Here is a 23,340-nt window from a genome sequence, read left to right on the forward strand (position 1 = left end):
CTAAAGATATTTGGGGAAAGCATGTTTCTAGAAGTTATAGAAAGTAAAGTCTGCCAAGTCACAGGATGCTAATGCAATGACAGCTCTCAATTGTTTACTTCTTCACTTTCATTAGAAACTAAGGTTTTGGGGCACCTGGGTGGCTTAGTCGTTAAGTGTCTGCTTTCGGTTTGGGTCATGATCCCAGGGTCCTGGGATCAAGCCTCGAGCCCCATGTCCCCAGTCGGGCTCCCTGCTCAGCAGAAAGCCTGCTTCTCCCTCTCCCACTCCCCCTGCTTGTGTTCCCTCTCTCGCTGTCTCTCTCTGTCAAATAAATAAAATCTAAAAAAAGAAACTAAGGTTTCTAAAGGTTAAAAACTTTAATATATGTTACATAATAAGGGAAACATCTCCCTATGCAAGGAAAGTAGGATGTATCTTTGGTAAAGAAGGCATGTAAATTGGGACTGGATCCTCAAGTATGGCTAAGACACACCATGCTACTGTTCCCAGTTTTCTCCCACTCTTCTGATTTAGAATCACCAAGAACAAAGACTGCCCTGGAATCTCCTTGGAAGGGATTATACCAGGTCCTCCTCACTACCCAGATGATAGGGACTCGAACCCTGGATACACATCCCACAGCTGACAAAAACTACACCTGACAACTGGTCCTAGACAAACACCAGAGACCTCCAAATCAAAATGACTAGGAAGATTAGCTGACATCGAGGTGCTTCCTCCCAAGACACTGGAACAAGACTTCATGTTTTAACTAAACATGAAACCCTTTCATTTCCCCTTTCTTTTCTTTACTGTGATACTGGCCTGGAAAGATGATGCTATCATCCATATCTCCCAGGCCACTGCTGGGCGGGGTGGGGGGGAGGAACCCAATGGAATTTAGAACAACTTTTTAAGTGAAAGAGAAAACCTAACTGACCTGTGGCTTGAACAAGCAAACACAATAATTCCTGTGAATTAATCTATTAACAGTACTACCTTAACGGGAATGGTTTGTGCCCAGACAGGGTTTGTCTTTATGGTGGTTATCATTCTCCTGAGGCCTATAAATGCCTAGACAGCTGGCAATGCCTCTTTGGTTATCAAAGTGTGCCCGTTCCACCTCATTGGTCAACTCCCCTGAATTTACACTGCCGAGTTAGAAAAGACCTACCAAGGCTTTCATGATCCAAGATTCACTTTCTTTTTTTTTAAGATTTTATTTATTCATTTGAGAGAGAGAGAGACAGAGAGAGCACAAGCAGGGGGAGAGGCAGTGGGAGAGGGAGAAGCAGACTCCCCAATGAGCTGGGAGCGTGACGTGGGGCTCGCTCCCAGGACCTGGAGATCATGACCTGAGCTGAAGGCAGATGCTTAACCATCTGAGTTACCCGGGCACCCCTCAAGACTCACTTTCTTTGGCAGGGCCCTACTTCCAGTTAGGAGTAAATCTAAATGAGGCTCCAATTAGAAACCTCTCCTTAACTCTTAAAAGTATTACAAAATCCACAATAGCTGTCCAACAAAAATCCTTACACTATCTGGCCACCGCTGTTATTTTTGTTTTTTTGTGGGTTTTTTTTGTTTGTTTTTTGCAGTTTTTCTTCATAATAGGATAGCCCTTATTTATCTTTTAACTGAGCAAGGAGGTATCTGTGCTGTGACCCCCACTACCTGCTGCACCTGGATTAACATTTCTGGGAAAGTCGAAACTCAGTTACATAAGATCACTGAGCAAGCCGTGCGGCTTAAAAAAAAAAATGACCTCATTCAACAGGATTTTACTTTGACTTACTTGATTTTGATTGGTTTTGGTCTTGGGAACCATAGCTCTGAAGTACATTCCAAACACTGGGAAATCATCCTGAATAATAATCATAATAATCTCCCTGGCACATTATATTCTCAAAAGCTTACATGCATGTTCTTAGCTGCTAACCACCATGCAAATGATCTCCCTAAGACGGGAACATCAGAAAAGGAACAAAGAGGGGCGCCTGGGTGGCTCAGTCGTTAAGCATCTGCCTTCGTCTCAGGTTGTAATCCCAGGGTCCTGGGATCGAGCCCCACATCGGGCTCCCTGCTCTGCGGGAAGCCTGCTTCTCCCTCCCCTTCTGCCTCTGCTTGTGTTCCCCCTCTCGCTGTGTTTCTGTCAAATAATAAAATCTTTTAAAAAAAAAAAAAAGGAACAAAGAGGGGTGCCTGGATGGCTCAGTTGGTAGTGCATGTGACTCCTGATCTTGGGGTTGTGAGTTCAAGCTCCACGTTTGGTGTGGAGATTACATGAAAATAAAATCTTTTTTTCTTTTTTTAAGATTGTATTTATTTATGGGAGAGAAAAAGAGAGAAAGTACAAGCAGAGGGAGGTGCAAAGGCAGAGGGAGAAGCAGACTTCCTGCTGAGCAGGGAGCCCAACTCGAGGCTTGATCTGAGAACCACAGGATCATGACCTGAGCCCAAGGCAGATGCTTACCTGACTAAGCCACCCAGGTGCCCCAAAAACAAAATCTTAAAAAAAAGTGAACCTCAAATTGTGGCCTATCACAGAGATTAAGCAAAAAAGAAAAAAATGTCACAACCTGTGAATACCCCAAACAAAAAATGGACAGACACTGGGACCTGAGCCAAAGGCAGAAGCCTTAATCCCCAAAATGGTGGTATTTGGAGGGAGGACCTTTGAGAAGTAATTAGGTCACGAGAGTGGATCCCTTATGAATGGAATTAATGTCCTTAAAGAGACATGAGAGAGATGATCTGTCTCTGTACCATGTGAAGATACAGCAAGAAGGCATCCATCTACAAACCAGGAAGAGGGTTCTCACCAGACACTAAATCTGCCAGCATCTTGATCATGGACCTACCAGACTCCAGAACTATGACAAATCAATGTTTGCTGTCTAAGCCACCCAGTCTCTGGTATGCTGTTTTATCAGCCCAAACTAATGAAAAGAACTTTGCAGCCTTTTTAAGAAAGCCCTCTGAAAGAAAAAAAGTTATCTAAAATGATACCAAAGTTGAGTGGGGCAAGGGCACATTAAGTAACTTAATAATAGCCAGGAAATAACTGAGAAGATTTTGAAAAGAGTAGCAAGTGAGACACCAAGTTGGACTACAACTGATATTTAAGATGGAAGAGACAGATCAGTGAAACAATTCATGTATTAACTTAAAGGAACTTCATTCATTCAAAAATTAGCACCTGTATTAGGCATTAGAAATATAAAAATGAGCAAAAACTGATACAGTCCTTCCCCAACAGTGTTCACATTCTAATGGTCAAGACAGACATTAACCTAAATATTTTTTATCTTTTTAATTATGTTTTTAATTCTAAGATTTTATTTATTTATTTGGCAGAGAGAGCACAAGCAGGGAGAGTGGCAGGCAGAGGGAAAGGGAGAAACAGGCTTCCCACTGAGCAGAGAGCCTAATGTGGGGCTCAATCCCAGCACCCTGGGAACACGACCTGAGCCAAAGGCTAACCAACTGAGCCACCCACACGCCCCTAACCTAAATATTTTTTTTAAATTATAAATACAAACTTGTATATGCTATAAAAGATAAATGGACCAAAGGACTGAAAACACAAGCCACAAAATGAGAAAAAATATTTGCATATCATGTATCTGATAGAGTTTAATATCCAAAATATATAAAGAACCCCTCTAACAAGAAAAAAATAACCCAATTTTTAAATAGGTAAAGGACTTGAATAGACATTAAAGATATACAATGAAAAATAAGCATATGAAAAAATGCTTAATGTCATTAATCATCAGGGAAATAAAAATCAAAACCATGAGATATCACTTCATACCTATTTGGATTACTATAATCAAAAAAAAAAAGTGATGTGAAGAAATCAGAAAACTTCTTGGGGTGCCTTGGTGGCTCAGTTGGTTAAGCGACTGCCTTCAGCTCAGGTCATGATCCTGGAGTCCCGGGATCGAGTCCCACATTGGGCTCCCTGCTCAGCAGGGAGTCTGCTTCTCCCTCTGGCCCTCACCCCATTTGTGCGCTTGCTCTCTCTCATTCTGTCTCAAATAAATAAATAAAATCTTTAAAAAAAAAAAAAGGAAATCAGAACACTTCCATATTGCCGGTGGGAAGATAAAATGGTGTAGCCTCTCTAGAAAACAGTTTGGTGGTTCCTCAAAAAGTTAAACACAGAGGGGTGCCTGGGTGGAACAGATGGTTAAGTGCCTGCCTTCAGCTTGGGTCATGATCTTCAGGTCCTGGGATCAAGCCCCATGTCTGGCTCCCAGCTCAGTGGGGAGTCTGCTTCTCCTTCTCCCTCTGCCTCTCCCGCTGCTGGTGCTCTCTCTCTCTCTCAAATGAATAAAATCTTAAAAAAAAATATTATCAATGACCCATCAATTCTACTTCAATTCTAATTCTACCAAAGATTTGAAAATGGACTCAAACAGATACTTGTATGCTAAATATTCACAACAGCATTATTCATGATAGCCAAAAAGTAGAAACAACGGCCATCAACTGATAAATGGAGAAACAAAATGTGGTATATACATGCAATGGAATACTATTCGGCCATAAAAAGGAATGAAGTTATGACACATGGATTACTCTGTGAAAACATTATACTAAGTGAAGTAAGTCAGACACAAAAGAACAAATATTGTATGATTCCATTTACATGAAATATCTAGAACAAGAAAATTCATACAGACAGAAAGTAGAATGGTGGTTTCCAGGGGCTGGGGAAAAAGGGAATGGAGAGTCATTGCTTAACAAATACAGAATTTCTGTTTGGGGTGATAAAAAAGTTTTGGAAATACATAGTGGTGATAATTATACAACACTGTGAAGGTAATTAGTGCAAATGAATTGTAAATTTGAAAGAATGGTTAAAATAGCAAAATTTGTTATTCAATATATATATTATATATTTTACAATTTAAAAAAAAACATTCTGGTTGTCCAGAACCAGAGAGCTTGGGAAGAAAGGGGGACTGACTGCTAACTGGTACCTGCTTTCTTTTGGGGTTAAGAAAATGTTCTAAAATTGATTATGGCGATGGTCACACAACTCCATGAATATACTAAAAACCACTGCATTTTAGACTTTAAATGATGCATCGTTATGGCATGTGAATCAGGTCTCAAAAAGGCTGTTACTTAAAAAAAAAAAAAAAGAAGAAAAACAAAGCACCTGGCTGGCTCAGTCAGAAGAGCGTGCGACTCTTGATCTTGGAGTCATGAGTTCAAGCCCCACATTGGCCACAGAGATTAAATCTTTTTTTTTTTTTTTGAGATAAATGGTGTTTAGAGAGCACATACAGGTTCTAAACTTACCTAGGGAGTCAGGGAAGATTTTATCAAGAAGTTAACTTTGAGTTGAAAGTGGAAGGATGCACTGGAATACAATATAGAAGTAGAAGGTGTGAGGATTAGGGGCTGGAGGGCATTCCAGACACAAAAGGAATAGGAGTATAAAGGCCCTGGAGCAAGTAAGGAACTCAAAGAAAGCCACTATATGTTGGAATCCGGACAGCAGGAAGAGTCATCTGAAACCAGACCACCAAGGTCAAGGGATGGGCCACACAGGGTCTTCTAGGCCATGTTCAAGATTAGGTCTTCCTCCAAATAGCAATGTAAAGCTTATAAAGGGTATGTTTCGAAAAGATCACCTTGGCTGTATTATGGAAAACTGATAGGAAAACTAGTCAATACAGGAAGCCTACTCAAAATGCTCTTTCAATAGGTCAGAGATAATGGTGTCCTTTCCAGAATTATCTAGGTTTAATTACAGCATATTAAATCACTGGGGGGAGACAAATTATTCCATAAATGATATAGGGCACAGCTGGCTCCCCACCCTCATTCCTTACACCAAAACAAATTCTAGATTTGTTAGTGATTTAACTTTTTTAAAAAATATTTTATTTATTTATTTGTCAGAGAGAGAGAAAACACAAGCAGGGAAGTGGCAGGCAGAGGGAGAGGGAGAAGCAGACTCCCCACTGAGCAAGAAGCCTGATGCAGGGACTCAATCCCAGGACCCTGGGATCACGACCTGAGCAGAAGGCAGCCGCTTAACCAACTGAGCCACCCAGATGTCCCAGTGATTTAACTTTTTAAAATAAGGCCACACAAACAGTCAACTAAAGCAACTAGAGCAATGGATTAGAATAGAATATCCACAAATTGACCAGTGGTTTTTAAGGGGAAATTAGAATATGATAAAGGTGCCACTTTCAACCACCAACTATTTAATAAGTGGTATAACATTTTTTTTAAATTGAAGTATGATGCATACATAAAAGACTGGAAAAATATACACCCAAGTTAGTAAGTGGTTAGCTCTAGGGAAAAGAATATAATTTTAAGACAGACTTTCACTTTGTCAATTTTTAAATGAATTATAATGAATGTGTATTCATATATTAAGACTTTCAAAATACAGAAGTTTAATTTTTAAAAGTCACAAATGTATAACTATAAGAAGACTACTGGAATACTTGCAAAGCAACATAAATCCAAGACACTATACAGGACCAATAAATTTGACAGTCAAAAATTGTAAGTTTCTATAAACCAAAAATATACTGTAAAATAAAAAGACAAAGAACTTGGAAAAGCACTTGCAACACATATTTGATTAATTTCCTTAATTTACAGTGAACTCTGAAAAATCAATATAGAAAATGGCCTTACAAAAAATGAGGAAAGATCATGTTCACAGGAAAATACAGAGCCAATAAACAAAAAATATAAGAGGTGCCAAATCCAGTTATCACTTTCATCTATCCAAAGATTGGTAAAAATTAATACATCTAGTTAACTTGGATGTCCATAACCAAATAATCATTCCGCGTTGTTGTATAAGGATGTTCAGTTTATGAAAGCAAAAAAATGATAAAGCAAAGTGTATATCCTTCATGTGGTTCTGTTTAAATAAATGATAGTATGAGTACATGAAATCCTATACAGCTGTTGAAAAACAATGAAGCATGGGGCACCTGGGTGGCTTAGTCAGTTAAGCATCTGACTTTGGCTCAGGTCATGGTCTTAGGGTCCTGGGATGGAGCCCTGCAGCTGGCTCAGAGCTCAGCGGGGAGTCATCTTGTCCTTCTCCTTCTGCCACTCCCCCTGCTCGTGCTCGCTGTCTCTCTCTCAAATAAATCAATCTTAAAAAAAAAAAAAAAAGAAGAAGAATGAGGCAAATTTCTTTGTAATGATTTGGGGAGGTATCCAAGATAGACTGAGGTGAAATCAAGTTTCAGAACAGTCAGGGCAAACCTACTTCCCATCTAGCATCTTCGGAGATCTGTATGTCTGAGCTAAGGGGAGGTGGAAATTGGAAGGGGAAGAGGAGTCGCAGGCCATCTAAGCTGGAGAGCCTAACTCTTCCAGAAGGTAGGGAAATACCAAATACAAACTCTGCCTACTTCAGTTTCATATGAGCCCAATTTTTTACAAAATGATTAGCCTTAAGTCTTTTTTTAATCCATTTGATTAATAAAACTAGATTCCACCAATACCACCATCACCCTCCACCTCCAAAAAGCCCACAGCTTTTTTTTTTTTTTAAGATTTTATTTATTTATTTGACAGAGAGACAGCGAGAGCGGGAACACAAGCAGGGGGAGTGGGAGAGGGAGAAGCAGGCTTCCTGCTGAGCAGGGAGCCCAATGTGGGACTCGATCCCAGGACCCCAGGATCATGACCTGAGCCGAAGGCAGACACTTAACGACTGAGCCACCCAGGCGCCCAGCCCACAGCTTCTTGAGGGCAGGAACCTACCTTAGTCATCACTCTGTCTCCAAACACCTCCTTCACTGCTTAAGCCACAGCAATGAATAAATATTTGCTGAACCTCTGACGTTTATTTTCTCTGTATCTATAAATGCCAGAAGCATGTAAATCAACTATTTTATTTTTTTTTAAGATTTTATTTATTTAGGGGCACCTGGGTGGCTCAGTTGGTTGAGCAACTGCCTTCGGCTCAGGTCATGATCCTGGGGTCCCGGGATCGAGTCCCACATCGGGCTCCCTGCTCAGCAGGGAGCCTGCCTCTCCCTCTGACCCTCTTCCCTCTCATGTGCTCTCTATCTCTCATTCTCTCTCTCTAAAATAAATAAATAAAATCTTTAAAAAAAGGTGTTTAAAAAAGATTTTATTTATTTACTTGACAGAGAGACAGTGAGAGAGGGAACACAAGCAGGGGGAGGGGGAGAGGGAGAAGCAGGCTTCCTGCTGAGCAGGGAGCCCAATGAGGGGCTCGATCCCAGGACCCAGGGATCATGACCTGAGCCGAAGGCAGACGCTTAACAACTGAGCCACCCAGGCGCCCCTTATTTTTTTTAAGATTTTACTTATTTGTCAGAGAGCGAGCGAGCACAAGCAGGGCAAGTGGCAGGCAGAGGGAGAAAGAGGCTCCCCACTGAGCAAGGAGGCCGATGTGGGACTTGATCCCAGGACCTTGGGATCATGACCTGAGCTGAAGGCAGATGCCTAACTGACTGAGCCACCCAGGCATCCCAAATCAACTATAATTTTACTTTATTTTATTTTTAAAGATTTTATTTATTTGACACAGAGAGAGAGAGTGAGAGCGGGAACACAAGCAGGGGGAGTGGGAGAGAGGGAAAAGCAGGCTTCCTGCTGAGCAGGGAGCCCGATGCGGGGCTTGATCCCAGAACCCCAGGATCATGACCTGAGCCGAACGCAGATGCTTCACCGACTTGAGCCACCCAGGTGCCCCTCAACTAGAATTTTAAAGTATATGCCAGTATTAACTAACATCCAGTAAAATGAGAAAATGTATTTATACATAGGACATTCTCCAATAGTGCTATGCTTCTGTGGAATTTTCTTCACATAAACTTGAGCTATTTTAAGTACTATGCAGTTTTCAGTTAGTAGTTTCCACTTTTAAAATTATTTGTTTTTTTTGAAAACAGAATGGAAGAGTTCTTTTTTGGCCAAGACCTCAGAACAAGCGTCAATGCACACCAGCAGCTAAGCAGTAGGGCAAAAAATTTAACCAATCCCACCTCACATTTAAATCTGTGTCCAGAGACATTAAGAAGCTGCTCTATAGTGGGCAAGACAGAACTCCATCATTACTGAATCAGAATTCTGGTATATCAGAATTTATTTGGGGTGTTTTACAAATACCTAGAATTTATTTCAGAGTACAGCAAGGTATTTTACGAATACCTAAGGGTATTAAAACAATGGTTTTGATGTCCTTGTTGCACAGTTGTTGTTCACCTCCTCAATATATGTCCCTACTACGAGAACAATGCTAAATAATACCAAAGTCATGGACTTGACTCTTAAAGACAACCAGCTTTACTGCAATTGGTCACAAAATGCCTAAGTCATGAAAATATGAACAATACACTGAAAAAAATTAAGATCCAAAATAATCCAGGGGAGGAAGGAAGGAATTACATGTGGGCATAGATAAAATAGATGGAATAAAATAGGCCATTCGTTGATAATTATTGAAGTTGGGTGAAAGCTACTAGAGAGTTCCTATATAATTCTTTTCCCTATTCTGAAATTTTTGATAAGCATTTAATTTATACATCTGTATTTTCCTGTTACAATTAATATTTGCAACAGCAATCTGTGGGCACAAATTAACCAACAGTTTATAGGTTGGTTAATTTAAAGAAAAGGTTGGTGCACACAACTAAAGCTCTCAAACCATCCTCTCCTTAACTCCTATCATAGAAAAGAAGTCAAAGGATACACTCTGAATGTTGGGAGAGCAATCGCAATTCCCCATATCCCTCAGATCCAGGTCATTTCCTCCTTCCGCTGCAACTAGCAGACCTTCCCTGGTAGAGTTCAGCTGTAATAAGTCAGTTGAGTCATCCTGTTTCTATAAGCTGAGGGAACTTTCCAGTGCTGTTAACCAGTTTATGATCTGCTGTTAGAACCTTAAACACTCCAGCTCATGCTGGGTGGGTTTAATTTACCTTATTTCACCTTCAGGAAGTCAAATTTAATCGCCTACTTATAAACTTTGGAAAAGGTGAAAAAGTAGATATTGTAGTTTCACTATCCTATTTTCTAGAATTATGCCCTGGAATTACATGTTTATATACAGGACTGATTCCTTGGGAAATAAACTTCTTAAAAGTGGTTCTTTAAAAAAAAAAAAAAAAGATTTTATTTATTTATTTGAGAAAGAGAGAGCATGAGCTGGGTGAGGGCAGAGGGAGAAGCAGACTCCCTGCTAATCTGGGAGCCCAATGCAGGGCTCGTTCCCGGAACTCCGGGATCATGACCTGAGCCAAAGACAGATGCTTAATTGACTGAGCCACTCAGGCACCCCTTAAAAGTGGTTCTTAATGAGGCTAAACATTCTTAATAGCAAATCATAAAACAGCAAAGTTATCAGTGTTACATATTTTTATCAGATCACTTGGTATCAGTGGGTATACTTCCCCAGAAGTATACAGAGTAAAATGGAAAATGTCAACTTTCCCATTCCTCCCTCCCCAAGGCTACTCCCTTTCCCCAAAGGTACCACCACTGATAGTCTGGTATGAATACTTGCATGTCTTTTCATATGTATGTACACCCTTATAAATACATATATACATATATCATTTTGGTGGCTCTTACGGATCATATTATACATATTCTGCAACTTACCTTTTTATAGCATAAAAAACCTTCAGACCAGGGCGCCTGGGTGGCTCAGCTGGTTAAGCGTTAAGCTCCCTGCTCAGTGGGGAGTGTGCTTCTCCTTCTACCCCTACCGCTCCCTGTGCTCTCTTTCACATAAATAAATAAAATCTCAAAAAAACAAAAAACCTTCAGACTTTTCAAAACATATAACTCTACTTCATTCTTTTTAATGGCTACATACTACTCCAAAAACATGAACACACAATTTTAGCATTCCTTTAGTAGAGATTACTTAGGGACTTGCCAATGTTTCTTAAGTAAACTCTACCCCCAACAGGGTTTTCAAATGACCCTGAGATCAAGAGTTGCATGCTCTACTGAGTGAGCCAGCCAGGCGCCCCATGGACTTTCCAACTTTTTATAATACTGCAACAACCGTCTTTGTGCCCATATTTTTGTGGGGCTAAATACCAAAAAAAAAAAAAAAAAATTAAATATCTAGGCCTACAGTCATTCACAAAAAGCCTTTGCCAATTCTATCAACAGCACATAGGACATGTTACTAAGTGTGTAACACAGTAATTACATACAGTATTATTTTCACTGATAGTACAAAACATATGGATATACTCAAAATTATCTGTGCCAGAAAGTCAGGTCCCAAAAATATATCTTTGTTTTTATTTCCTAATTCCAATAAGGCTACATATCTTTTCAAGTTTATTGGAATTTATATTTCTTCTTTCTCAAACTTTTGTCTTACTGATTTTAGCAGCTCTTTATAGCTGCTTTTTATATTTATTTATTATAGCTTTTTATTTAGTATTAATCCATTGTTATATCATAGTAAGACTAGAATGTTTTATAGGTTATTTGCTTCCCTTCCTTCTAGGTGGTTCCAAAGCCAGATTCATAAGAGACTATTTTTACATTTTTTCCTATTTAAATATTTATGTATCTTAGACTATTAGCTAAACAGTTAATAAAATTACAAACGATAAAAAAGATCTAGGGGCGCCTGGGTGGCTCAGTCGGTTAAGCATCTGCCTTCAGCTCAGGTCACGATCCCAGAGTCCTGGGATGGAGCCCTCCAACAGGCTCCCTGCTCAGTGGGGGAGTCTGCTTCTCCCTCTCCCACTGCCCCTCCTCGCCGCTTGTGCTATTTCTCTCTCACTTGCTCTCTCTCTAATAGATAAAACCTTAAAAAAAAAAAATAGATCTAAAATCCTAAGAGAGTAACTGAAAATAACAACCAATGACAATATGAAATAATATTTGGAAAGTATTTTAATTTTCTTTAATGTTTTAACTAACACACTGATTTCTTCCAGAGACATGCTGACAGAACTAAAGTATAACAATAAACCTTAGATTTTCTTTTGATAATTTTACTTAAGCTCTTTCATTTACCAAAATTGGAGCTATTTTTTGTTGCCATAGAGGTTAAGAACTCACATGAAAGAAAAAAATGTCTTCCAAGCCATTAAAGATTTAGAGAGGAAAGCATTTCTATGTTAGTATGTGTATATGAGTGTTCATTTTGATTCCTCTTACAGAAGAAATATTTCGTTTGGTTACATCCTTTTAAGAAACTATTATATTCTAAATTCCTTTAAAAGAGATAATTTTACAAATACCTAGGAGTAACAAGAATTTCCAAAATGGAATAAACGTTAACACGTTTCAAGGTCATAAAAGTCATTTTCAAATGAGTTAGCAATTTTTATAACACACTGCAAAACAGTAAATATTTCAAAAGTGCTTTTAACACAAAATGGTTGGGAGACTCAGTCATGAATTTTTAAAGGAAATAATCTAGTCATATGCTAAATCATCTAGTCATACGCTAAATTAACCTACAATAGTTCTTACTGTATCTTCAGACAAAACCCTGAAGATCATTAAAAATTAGGGGCTAGTAAGCAAAATGGTAGATAAATCTCTTAAGTTTCTAAGAGACAAAAGAGCTAAAATAGCCAAGAGAGTCTCTAGAAAATTTCTGGAAAGGTAGAGCCCAAGAGAAAAGATAATTCCCAAAAGAGTCACTATAGCTAATTAACAAACATAAAAAAGTCACCCTTGGGCACCGAGCTAGCTCAGTCGGTAGAGCATGGACTCTTGATCTTTAGTTCAGCCCCCAACAAAACTGGGGGATAGAGTTTACTTTAGAAAAAAAAAAAGGGTCACCTTAACTGTCATCAAATACATGCAAATTAATGTGAACTTTCACTTAAAAAACAAAACACAGAAAGTACAACAGTACACTGAAAGTTTACTCATACACTGCTAGTCCTGCAGTTAACTGCTACAACACTTTTAGTAATTTGACAGTCTCTATCAAGAACTATAGGGTTGCCTGGCTGGCTCCTTTGCAGAACATGCAACTCTTGAACTCTTGATCTAGGGACTGTGAGTTTGGGCCCCACACTGGGTGCTGAGTTACTAAAAAATAAACCTAAAAAAAAAAAAGGACTATAAAAATGTTCGTATCAATGGGGTGCCTGGTGGCTCAGTCGTTGGGCATCAGCCTTGAGCTCAGGTCGTGATCCTGGAGTCCTGGGATCGAGCCCCGCATTGGGCTCCCTGCTTAGCGGGAAGCCTGCTTCTCCCTCTCCCACTCCCCCTGCTTGTATTCCCTGTCTCGCTGTGTCTGTCAAAAAAAAAAAAAAAATGTTCATATCAATGACATGTGTGTTATTTGTGGTTTATTTTTAAATACTCCAACGGGAGGGGAAGCACAAGAATGGAAAGGACTAAATCGTCCATATAGAATTCCAAATAATTTACGTAGATTGAACCCCTCTAAGAGGTAAAGCTTAACTCTCCTCTGACCTTGAAAGAGAAGGTGACTTTATAGTGGAGAAACCTAGCAAATACTACCTTAACCAAAAGATCAAGGTATACATCATTAGTGATAAATCACATTGCTATCATGTACCCTTTAATAAGATGTGATGAGAAAGGCAGTTCATCTCTGTGGTATTCTTCCCCCAAAACATCACACTAAGTCTTATCATGAGAAAAATCATCAAACCCAAATTGAGAGGAATTCTATGAAATACCTAACCAGTACTCCTCAAAACTGTCAAAGATAAGAAATTCCTCAAAACTGTCAAACAAGGAAAGCACACAAAACTATCACAGACCAGAGAAGAAAAAGCAGACTAACACTACTTCCAGGTGATCCTAGGAGAGTCCTTGCAAATGATAAAAAGAAACAGATTATTACTGACATTCTGTTTATCTTAAATTAGCATTATTGGGCAATGTACTTTCGGGGCACCTGGGTGGCTCAGGTGGTTGGGCGTCTGCCTTCGGCTCAGGTCATGATCCTGGCATACTGGGATCGAGTCCCACATCGGGCTCCCTGCTGGGCGGGGAGCCTGCTTCTCCCCCTGCCTCTGCCTCTCTCTCTGACTCTCATGAATAAATAAAAAAAAAATAAAACATTTAAAAAAAAATATTGAGCAATGTACTTTTAATTCCCCAATTTTCCATCGTTCTCCAGAAACTTTTTGGGGTACCCTCCCTGTAATTCTACCAAGAGGCTAATAATTTTTACTTGATGTAGAATACTACATATTAGGCATTTCTGACCTTCCAAGCAAGCATTCAACCCCTTTACATTTTATGACTTGAAGTCTTCAGTCTCTGCTGCCCCTGCTCCATTGAGGTCCCAACATAAACTGCATGCATGACTTGGAAAGGTCTTTTCCTTTCCTTTTTCAATAAATCCTCCTGGCACCTACATCAAAACATAACAAAATGGCAACTTATCCTCTATACATCTCATATTCAGCCCTTAAAAAAAGGTGGGGGAGGGGGTGGGCAAGCGCCTGGCTGGCTCAGTCAGTAGAGCCTGCAACTCTTATTCTTCGGGTCATGAGTTCAAGGCCCACACTGGGTGTGGGTGGGGGAGAGGAGGAGGAGCAGAGAAGGTAAAGGGTAGGGAGAAGGGGAGGAGGGGGAGGGGGAAGGGAGGAGGGGAGGAGAACAGAAAAGAAAAGGAGAGAAAACAAAGCAAAGCAAAGCAGGTTTAAGAACCCAGAATTACTGCAACTTGATTTTTATTTTTCTCAAGGCTGCATTATGAAAATATGTACCCTTATTTATTTAACCTCCCTGCTTTGTTGCCAATCACTAGTTTTTTCTCTTCTTCAATAAAGGTTAGTTCCCTGCCCTGCTTCCAAGAGCAGTATTACTAAAAATTCATTTCCCTCATAAGAAATGAGTCAGAAATCCAGGATGCTCGATGTGACAGTCTTACCATTAAGGGGGAAAAAGTATGTAGAATTACTATATGCCCAGAATTTAAACACAGGGAAGAATTATGCTACATTACAATGATTGTACTGGTTCTGTTAAGGTGATCAGATGACATTTTTTCGTTTTCGTAAGTTTCTATACTACATTTTACTGCTTGAATCAATTATGTATTTACATAGGGTATGTAAATTTGTATATATTCATACATTCATAAACATTCATACATAAACAAATGATTCTACCAAAAATACTAAAGACTGATGCGAAAACTCCCACACATTACTAACTTAAATATAAATTTTTATCTATAGAGAGATGTTTGCAAATGATCTAAAACCTGAAGAATTTAGTATTTAAAAATAATTATATAATTGGTTGCCTCTGGAAAGGGGGCCTAAGTGGCTACGGGGCAGAAGAAGTAAGGACACTTCACTGTACACCATTTTGTGGCTTCCGAAACTATTCAAAAAATTTTTTTTTACAAGAACCATATAGGTAAGCTTCTTGTTCTTCCCCCCACCAGAACCATTAGCTCTAGGAACAAATAACTGCATCTCAATTTTCTCTTGGACTAAATATGCTAAATTTTCTTAACCCTCTATCTGACCCTTTGTCATCACTGAATTTGTTGGCTAGAGTTAATATAAAAGTGTGGGACACCTGGGTGGCTCAGTTGGTTAAGCCTCTGACTCTTGACTTTGGCTCAGGTCATGATCTCAGGGTTGTAAGACAGCCCCATGTTGGGTTCCATGCTGGGAAAGAAGACTGCTTAAGATTCTCTCTCTCCCTCTCCCTCTGCCCCTTCCCCACCTCCCTCTCTCAAAAAGAAAATTGTGTGTGTGTGTATACACATACATACATATATATAAAAGGGTTTTTAAACTTTTTAAGTAAATGTATTACAAAATGAACCAAATCCCATCATCAACAGGAAAGAACTAAGTATATAATGGAATACACGATGGGTACTTCTAAAATCAGCCTCTGCCCTAAATCTGGGGTAATCATTCTTTGCAAACTCAGTTTGGAAAAGTTTACCTTTCCCTAAAGAGTACACTTACCATGATGAGCACTGAGTAATGTACAGCATGGCTGAATCACTATATTGTACACTCGAAACTAACATAATGCTGTATATTTACTACACTGGAATTAAAATTAAAAACTTAAGGGCGTCTGGGTGGCTTAACCTGCCTTCGGCTCAGGTCATGATCCTGGAGTCCCGCATCAGGTTCCCTGCTCAGCGGGGAGTCTGCTTCTCCCTCTGACCCTCCCCCCTCTCATGTGCTCTCTCTCTCTCTCATTCTCGCTCTCTCAAATAAATAAATAAATAAAACCTTTAAAAAAAAAAGTTTATCCTTCCTTTCTCCTACTCACTCTCCGGTAGAGGCTTTAACAAGAAAATCAAAACCCTGAAACTGTAAATACCACAAACTCACAAAGTACTAATGTTGATATGATGTTTTGTCAAACTGAGTTTAAAATAAAGGTAAATGGGAATGCACTTTTAAATGCATTTTAAAAATACACATAAAAAAAGAGCACAAGGAAAAAGACAAGGACTAGACTAGTTTTGTTACAGGTATTTTCCCAAGGCACATCCAGAATCAAAGACATCTGGATGCACACTATAGCTGGGATGGCAAAGAGAAAAAAAGAAGGTGGAGGAAGCAGAAGGGTAAGAGATAATACTACGACCTAGTAAATAAGAAATAAGTTCTTTCTTATAGAATTTTCTGAACATACCAACCATGAAATTTATTTATACATCAAAGTCTGAATTACAAATGACAGGATTAATAAATGGTCCTAGGAAAACCTCCTAGCAATTAAGAAGGGAAAAAAACCCATCAGTAATTCTAGAAGACAATTTAGTTGACTATTTGACCATTGTGGAAGAACTACCACATACAATGGAAAATACCCACAAATTTAAAACATAATACTGTTTGCATTAAAAAAAAAAAATCCCAAATAAAGTAAAAAGAGCAAAAGAATTGGAAAAAAAACACATTTGACTAATATGGCTGGCAAAGGCATCTTAATAACATAGAGCATATGCAAACAGATTCTTAAGTAAGCTATAGACTGCATTTGAGACTACACACTATAATAACTTTTATGGCAATATGAATCTAGAAGTTAAAAAATGTTCATGCCCTCTGAATTAATTCTGCTTCTATCCAAAAAAAAAGAAAAATCTGAAATACAAAGATTTATGTACAAAGATGGTTCTCGTAATTTTTATAAGAGTGAAAAACTGGAACAATCTAAATGGGTAAAAGGGAATGTTTAAATTATGATACATACTGTAAAGTATTATGCAGCCAAATGTTTCATTTTCCTTCATAATGACATGCGGAAATGATCACAATATTAAAGTGTATCAAATAGGATATAAAAATAAGCATAGTACATGCACATGGTTAAAAAGCACAGGAAAACACATGCTCAAAAAAGTTGAAAGAATGCATACCAAAAATTCAACATTGGGTATCTCTAGGTGACAGGATTTTACCTTCCGCTTTATACATTTTAAGTATCATATAATGATCATATATTAACTCTTACAATAAGGAAAAAAACTTTGGATGCAGTACCTAAATCCAGGAAAACTAACTCAGATTTATTAGTAAATGGCAAAAAGTAAATAAAGATATGGCAGGGATATGGTGAAGAGATTTAGGAGACATCAATCAATTGCAATGTACAGACCTCGTTTGAATACTGATTCAAACAAATATTGTAAAAGAACATTTATGCAAGAACCAGAAACTTTGAACCTGACTGGATTAAAGGACATTTAGGAATTACTAATTTTTTTTTTTTTAGCATAACTACAATGTCAATTATCACATCTAAAAAGAGTCCTTATCTCTGAGAGATCCCACTCGGTATTTTCAGTTAAAGAAAGATAATGCCTGGGATCTAGTTGAAAATAATCCTGCAAAGGGAGAAGTATAGACAAAATAAAACAGCCGTGAGTTAAATAATTGTTGAAGCCAATTGATGAGTACAAGGAATACAAGGAATCATACTATTTTATCTTTTAGCACCAAAAATTTCAAACATACTTAAGGTCTTTTTCTTTCCTCTTTAAATTTTTTATTGTTATGTTAATCACCATACATTATATCATTCGTTTTTGATGTAGTGTTCCATGATTCATTGTTTGTGCATAACACCCAGTGCTCCATGCAAAACGTGCCCTCTTTAATACCCATCACCAGGCTAACCCATCTCCCTAACCCCCTTCCCTCTAGAACCCTCGGTTTGTTTTTCAGAGTCCATTGTCTCTCATGGTTCTTCTACTTAAGGTCTTTTTAAAATAGTTTTACAGGGTGCCTGGGTGGCTCAGTCCGTTAAACATCTGCCTTCGGCTCAGGTCATGATCGCGGGTCCTGGGACTGAGTCCCACATAGGGCTCCCTGCTCAGTGGGGAGTCTACTTCTCCCTCTGCCCCCTTCCTCCCCTACCCCGGTCGTGCTCGCATGCGCTCTCTCTCTCTCACACAAAAATAGATGGGAAATAAATAAATAAATACATACATACATACATACATACATACAGTTTTACAGAAAAACAAAACACTCTTCTGTTTCCCCCCCAGGCAAACATAGGGGGCTCTTCTTGAGAAAGCATGGGTTAACCAAGGCTGATTCAAGGTCAGAGGATGAAAATTATCTTCTACAGTGATTTTAAAAAGTGATTTATGATGAAATCATCTTTTCAACTAGCCAACCTTTTTTTTTTTAAAGATTTTATTTATTTATTTGACACAGAGAGACACAGCGAGAAAGGGAACACAAGCAGGGGGAGTGGGAGAGGGAGAAGCAGGCTCCCCGCTGAGCAGGGGACCCAATGCGGGACTCGATCTCAGGACCCTGGGATCATGATCTGAGCTGAAGGCAGACGCTTAACCAACTGAGCCACCCAGGCGTCCCTAGCCAACCAAATCTTTACAGTGATCAAGAATTCTATCAAAATTCTTTCTATTTAAAAAAAAAAACAAAAACCCACGGGGTACCTGGGTGCCTCAGATGGTTGGGCATCTGCCTTCGGCTCGGGTCCTGGTCCCAGGGTCCTGGGATTGAGCCCCACATTGGGACTTGGAAGGGAGTCTGCTTCTCCCTCTCCTTTTACTGCTCCCCTTGCTTGTACTCTCTTGCTCTCTCTGTCAAATGGATAGATGACGGGCACCTGGTGGCTCAGTCATTAGGCGTCTGCCTTCAGCTCAGGATCCAGCCCCACATCGGGCTCCCTGCTTGGTGAGAAGCCTGCTTCTCCCTCTCCCATTCCCCCTGCTTGTGTTCCCTCTCTATGTCTCTTCAAATAAATAAAAACTTTAAAAAAAAATGCATGGATGAAAACTTTTAAAAAATAAAAACCCACAGCAAAAGCAAAAGGCAAAGTAACAATTTTTAGAATGCATACAATTTGTTTTTTAAGACAGAAAAGAGAGATGATGGTCAATGAAATGGGGAACTCAGAATAAGTATTCTATGCATTTTTTCTAAAAAGCATCAATTCTACTGATGAAAGCTCCAAAGTTATAAAACCAAGAAATTGAAATATGCCAGAAACTGCTAGAACTGCCTCCAGGGCATTCAGGGAGCCTACACCTGAGTTTGCTTTCTACTCTATTTTTAACCTTATTCCCAATTATATCACAGAGGTAACTGCTCACCTCTAAAAATAATTTTCTTCTAGAAACAGCTTTCTGAGCCCAAGTTTTTATGCAGAAGTTTTTATCCAGTAATAAATTAGACAACTGACCAAATGAAAGACTTTGGCTACCTTTCATACTAAACATGGAGAACAAAATATTTGTCTAATTTTTTTTTTTAGTAATACTATCATTACGATGCTAAAGACTAATATACTACAACTGAGTAGGTGGGATTACTTTCATCAGATGACCCAACATCTCAATGTAATAAGGTGTTCAAATTCACTCATATACAACACTTTTTTTGCAACATATTCACTTGCTCTATTCTTTTATCAGAAATGGATCTCAATCAAACATAGCCATACCTATAGTTTTTATTTGCCTGTAGGTTGGCTAACTACTTTCACATGCTAACAATAGTCCTTCTGACAAAGTCAAAGCAGGAGAATTATCCCTGTTTTTAAATGAGGAAAACACGTTCAGGGAAGCTAGCAATTTGACCACGGTCACACATCTAATATGAGATAGACTCTGGACAGGAAGTCACAATGTAAATTCCTGACCAGGACTCATTCCACATCTGTCTGATATGACCAATCCTGCTAGTGACATTTGTTTCATGCTTACAAAGATCACTTCAGACCAACTATCAACTGACTTCCTATTACTTCTTACTAACAACACACTTTTAAACAGACTTGCACCTCTGACGGGAAGTGGGCAAGGAAAGGATGCATACACAAGTTCAAATTAGTCAATCATTTGCTAAAAATTGTGCTGAAGTTATGCCTGGGAGAAGTTAAAGACATTTTAAAAATTTGAATGTTGAAATAAACCCCATTATATACCCTAAATATCACAATTCTTTGTTCTTAGGAGTTAAGACTCCCTGGATTCTATCATGACAAGTTTTAAAACTCAAATTAATAGCCAAGCAATTATAGTTACAAATTCCCTATAATATTTCCTGTACTGATCCAAAAGGATAACCCTATATTGTTCCACTTAGAATGAGCCATTTGCAATAGAAAATACAATTAAAAACCATATATATCTGAAATTCTTACAAAATATTTTTACCGGATAACAAAAAGCTTTAAGATACTCTTTCAGAGAGAGCATACTATTCAAAAGGAAGAGTCTAAAGCAGGCTAGAAAGGATAACAACAAAATACTTTCCAAAGAGTGGAATGCTAATGTATACAAGAAACAAGGTGATTGTGACCAAGAGGCTTGTGCAAGGTATCACTGTAGAGATAAGATATACATTACAGGATGATAAGTCTCTGCTTACTCATAATTCAACAGATCACAACTTGACAACTGGTACTATTAAAACTGGGGATGCAGCAGTTCTCACCTACTCATTTAAAGAGAAAAGAACTGAGGCCCAGACTTACCCAACGCCACAAAGCAGACATGGGATTCAAACCCATGTCTTCTCTCACTTCTCCTTTCCTCAGAAGGATGTATCTAACAAGTCTTCAGGGGACTAAGTAACTGGAAGAGGAGTTTAGAGGAGGATATAAAAGAAATAAAAGGCATCCCCTACCTCTAAGAGCCTGCAATCAAGTTAATTATTAATTATAATTAACTCATAGAATAATAATTACATACCAGTATATAATTAACAGCCAAAATAAATGTAACAGACAAATGACTTCTCAGGAGAAAGCTCAAAATCGAAGAAAAGTACTACTCTCAACTAACCTTCTATCTCATTGCTTCTAAAAGCTTAACTCTTCAAGGTCATCAAGCTCTTTAATTATTCTGTATCTCGGCAGCACAGGACTCATAGGTCCATCCCCAGGGCTGCCACCACTTTTCTAGAAACTCAGTTAATGTGACCCTATTTCCCTATGTCTGAGACACTACCTTCTCTTTCTTCAGTGACCTTTTTCTCCCTTACCTATTCGACTGTATTCTACGAATCACCTTAGGCTAAAACATCATGGGAGAGCAGAAAGAATGCATCTTAGATATTTCAAGTTATGGCACTACTGAGAAAAGGATAAATTAGCTTCCCTGTGACTTCAGTTTCACTATAAAACAGGAGTGATAACTGAAACTACTCTTTTTAAAGTGCTGTTTTGAGGATCAAATAAGAATGTGTAAGAGTGCTGGGGCACCTGGGTGGCTCAGTCGTTAAGCATCTGCCTTCGGCTCAGGTCATGATCCCAGGGTCCTGGGATCGAGCCCCGCATCGGGCTCCCTGCTCAGCGGGAAGTCTGCTCTCTCTCCCACTCCCCTTGCTTGTGTTCCCTCTCTCGCTGTGTCTTTCTCTGTCAAATAAATAAATAAAATCTTAAAAAAAAAAAAAGAATGTGTAAGAGTGCTTTATGAGCTATAAAATGCTCTGGGCCAATTCAACTCTAAGCCCTTAGATTTGAAATTTATCTTCTACTCTCAGCCCAAGATCTCTGTATACTGCTTTGGCATGTTTGTATTCCCCTGAGGCTCAGCTATCACTCTTCTGCATAAAAGAGAAAGAATAGAAAAAGTCTTCTGTTCTAAATCTTGGTCCCTCACCTATGAATTTCCTTTTCTGGCTGTTCCTTACTTTTGTACAATCCCAATATTCTCTTGAGGTCTGGGGTAAAATTTATCATGAATGGCCAAACAAAACTTTTCAGGGTGCCTGGGTGGCTCAGTTGGTTAGGCGACTGCCTTTGGCTCAGGTCATGATCCCGGAGTTCCGGAATCGAGTCCCACATTGGGCTCCCTGCTCAGCGAGGAGCCTGCTTCTCCCTCTGACCCTCCCCCCATGTACTCTCTCTCTCTCATTCTCGCTCTCTCAAATAAATAAATCTTTAAAAAAAAAACTTTTCAAATGAATGATCTTTCTTTATATTCAATATCAACCAAAATTTTTATATTCTGAAAAATGTTTTCTAAAATTTCTACTCAAGAGTACATATTAGTCATATTCTGAATAAAAAATTCTTAAACTAAGGAAAAAAGGCTGTTTTTCCTAAGTTGGAAACAAAAATTCAATAAAAGATGACATAAAAATTCCATACTATGTGATCCCAAATTGTAGTGGATAGAAGTTATAGTTAAGAAATTGGTTTTCAATAGCTGTATTACAAAATATCAGTGTGTTCTGAAACTGTGAAGTATATCACAATAAGTTTGTGAATGATTTACAAATAAATCATTCAAATAAATTAAAAGTGGAATCAAGACTTTTTCTCTCATTCATCTGCTTGCCTATTTGATTTCCTCAACAGAAAGGAGTTACGGTAAAAAAAAAAAAAAAAGAAAGGAGTTATGGTTTCTGCTCTCCCACCTCATGTCACTCCTCTCATCCATGCTATGCCTAGATAACATCTCTCTACATAGATGCACATAAATGCCATTCATGAGGACAGGAAAAATATTCAGAACCACTGTGATAAAGAAACCAATTATTATCAAAAAATGAAATATGAATAAACACCACTGTTTTTTCTAAAGTCTTCAAAATTTTAAGCAAGTCAGTTTCCTGTACATTACCTTTGCTAAGAGTAACAAAGAAACAAAATAGATATTATGCAAAAAAAAAATTAACTTATATATTTAAAGGTATAAGATAAAACAAGAGAGCAGCCAGAACACTGACCTCTAAGTCTGGTGCATATACCATGAGGATGCTTACTGCACTCCTTTCTTGATTTGAAACACCTTTATTAGCTGTTAAACTCTGAAAACACTGTACATGTAGTACTTGTCAGTAAGTGCAGTCAAGCAAAAACCAGCTTCATTTTGTATTTTTACAAAGCTGAGACTCACATCTGTGCTTTGATCTAAATTTAAAAAAGGAAATG

General features: G+C 38.6%; 1 protein-coding gene across 3 annotated transcripts in view; it reads right to left on the bottom strand.

Annotated features, from left to right (window-relative positions):
• SMIM14 (small integral membrane protein 14) overlaps positions 1–23,340 on the bottom strand; it is an 84,116-nt gene that overhangs the window by 55,616 nt on the left and 5,160 nt on the right. Inside the window, exon 1 of one of the 3 annotated variants that reach the window (XM_027599487.1) lies at positions 6,966–7,027. The exons of the other annotated variants lie outside the window; for them this stretch is intronic. The gene's annotated coding sequence lies outside the window, so the exon portion shown is untranslated. Of the gene's footprint in view, positions 1–6,965; positions 7,028–23,340 lie in introns of those variants that run through there. 3 annotated transcript variants of the gene reach the window in all.

The sequence above is a fragment of the Zalophus californianus genome, chromosome 2, assembly GCF_009762305.2.
Source record: "Zalophus californianus isolate mZalCal1 chromosome 2, mZalCal1.pri.v2, whole genome shotgun sequence".
In the NCBI taxonomy this organism is placed as follows: domain Eukaryota; kingdom Metazoa; phylum Chordata; class Mammalia; order Carnivora; family Otariidae; genus Zalophus; species Zalophus californianus.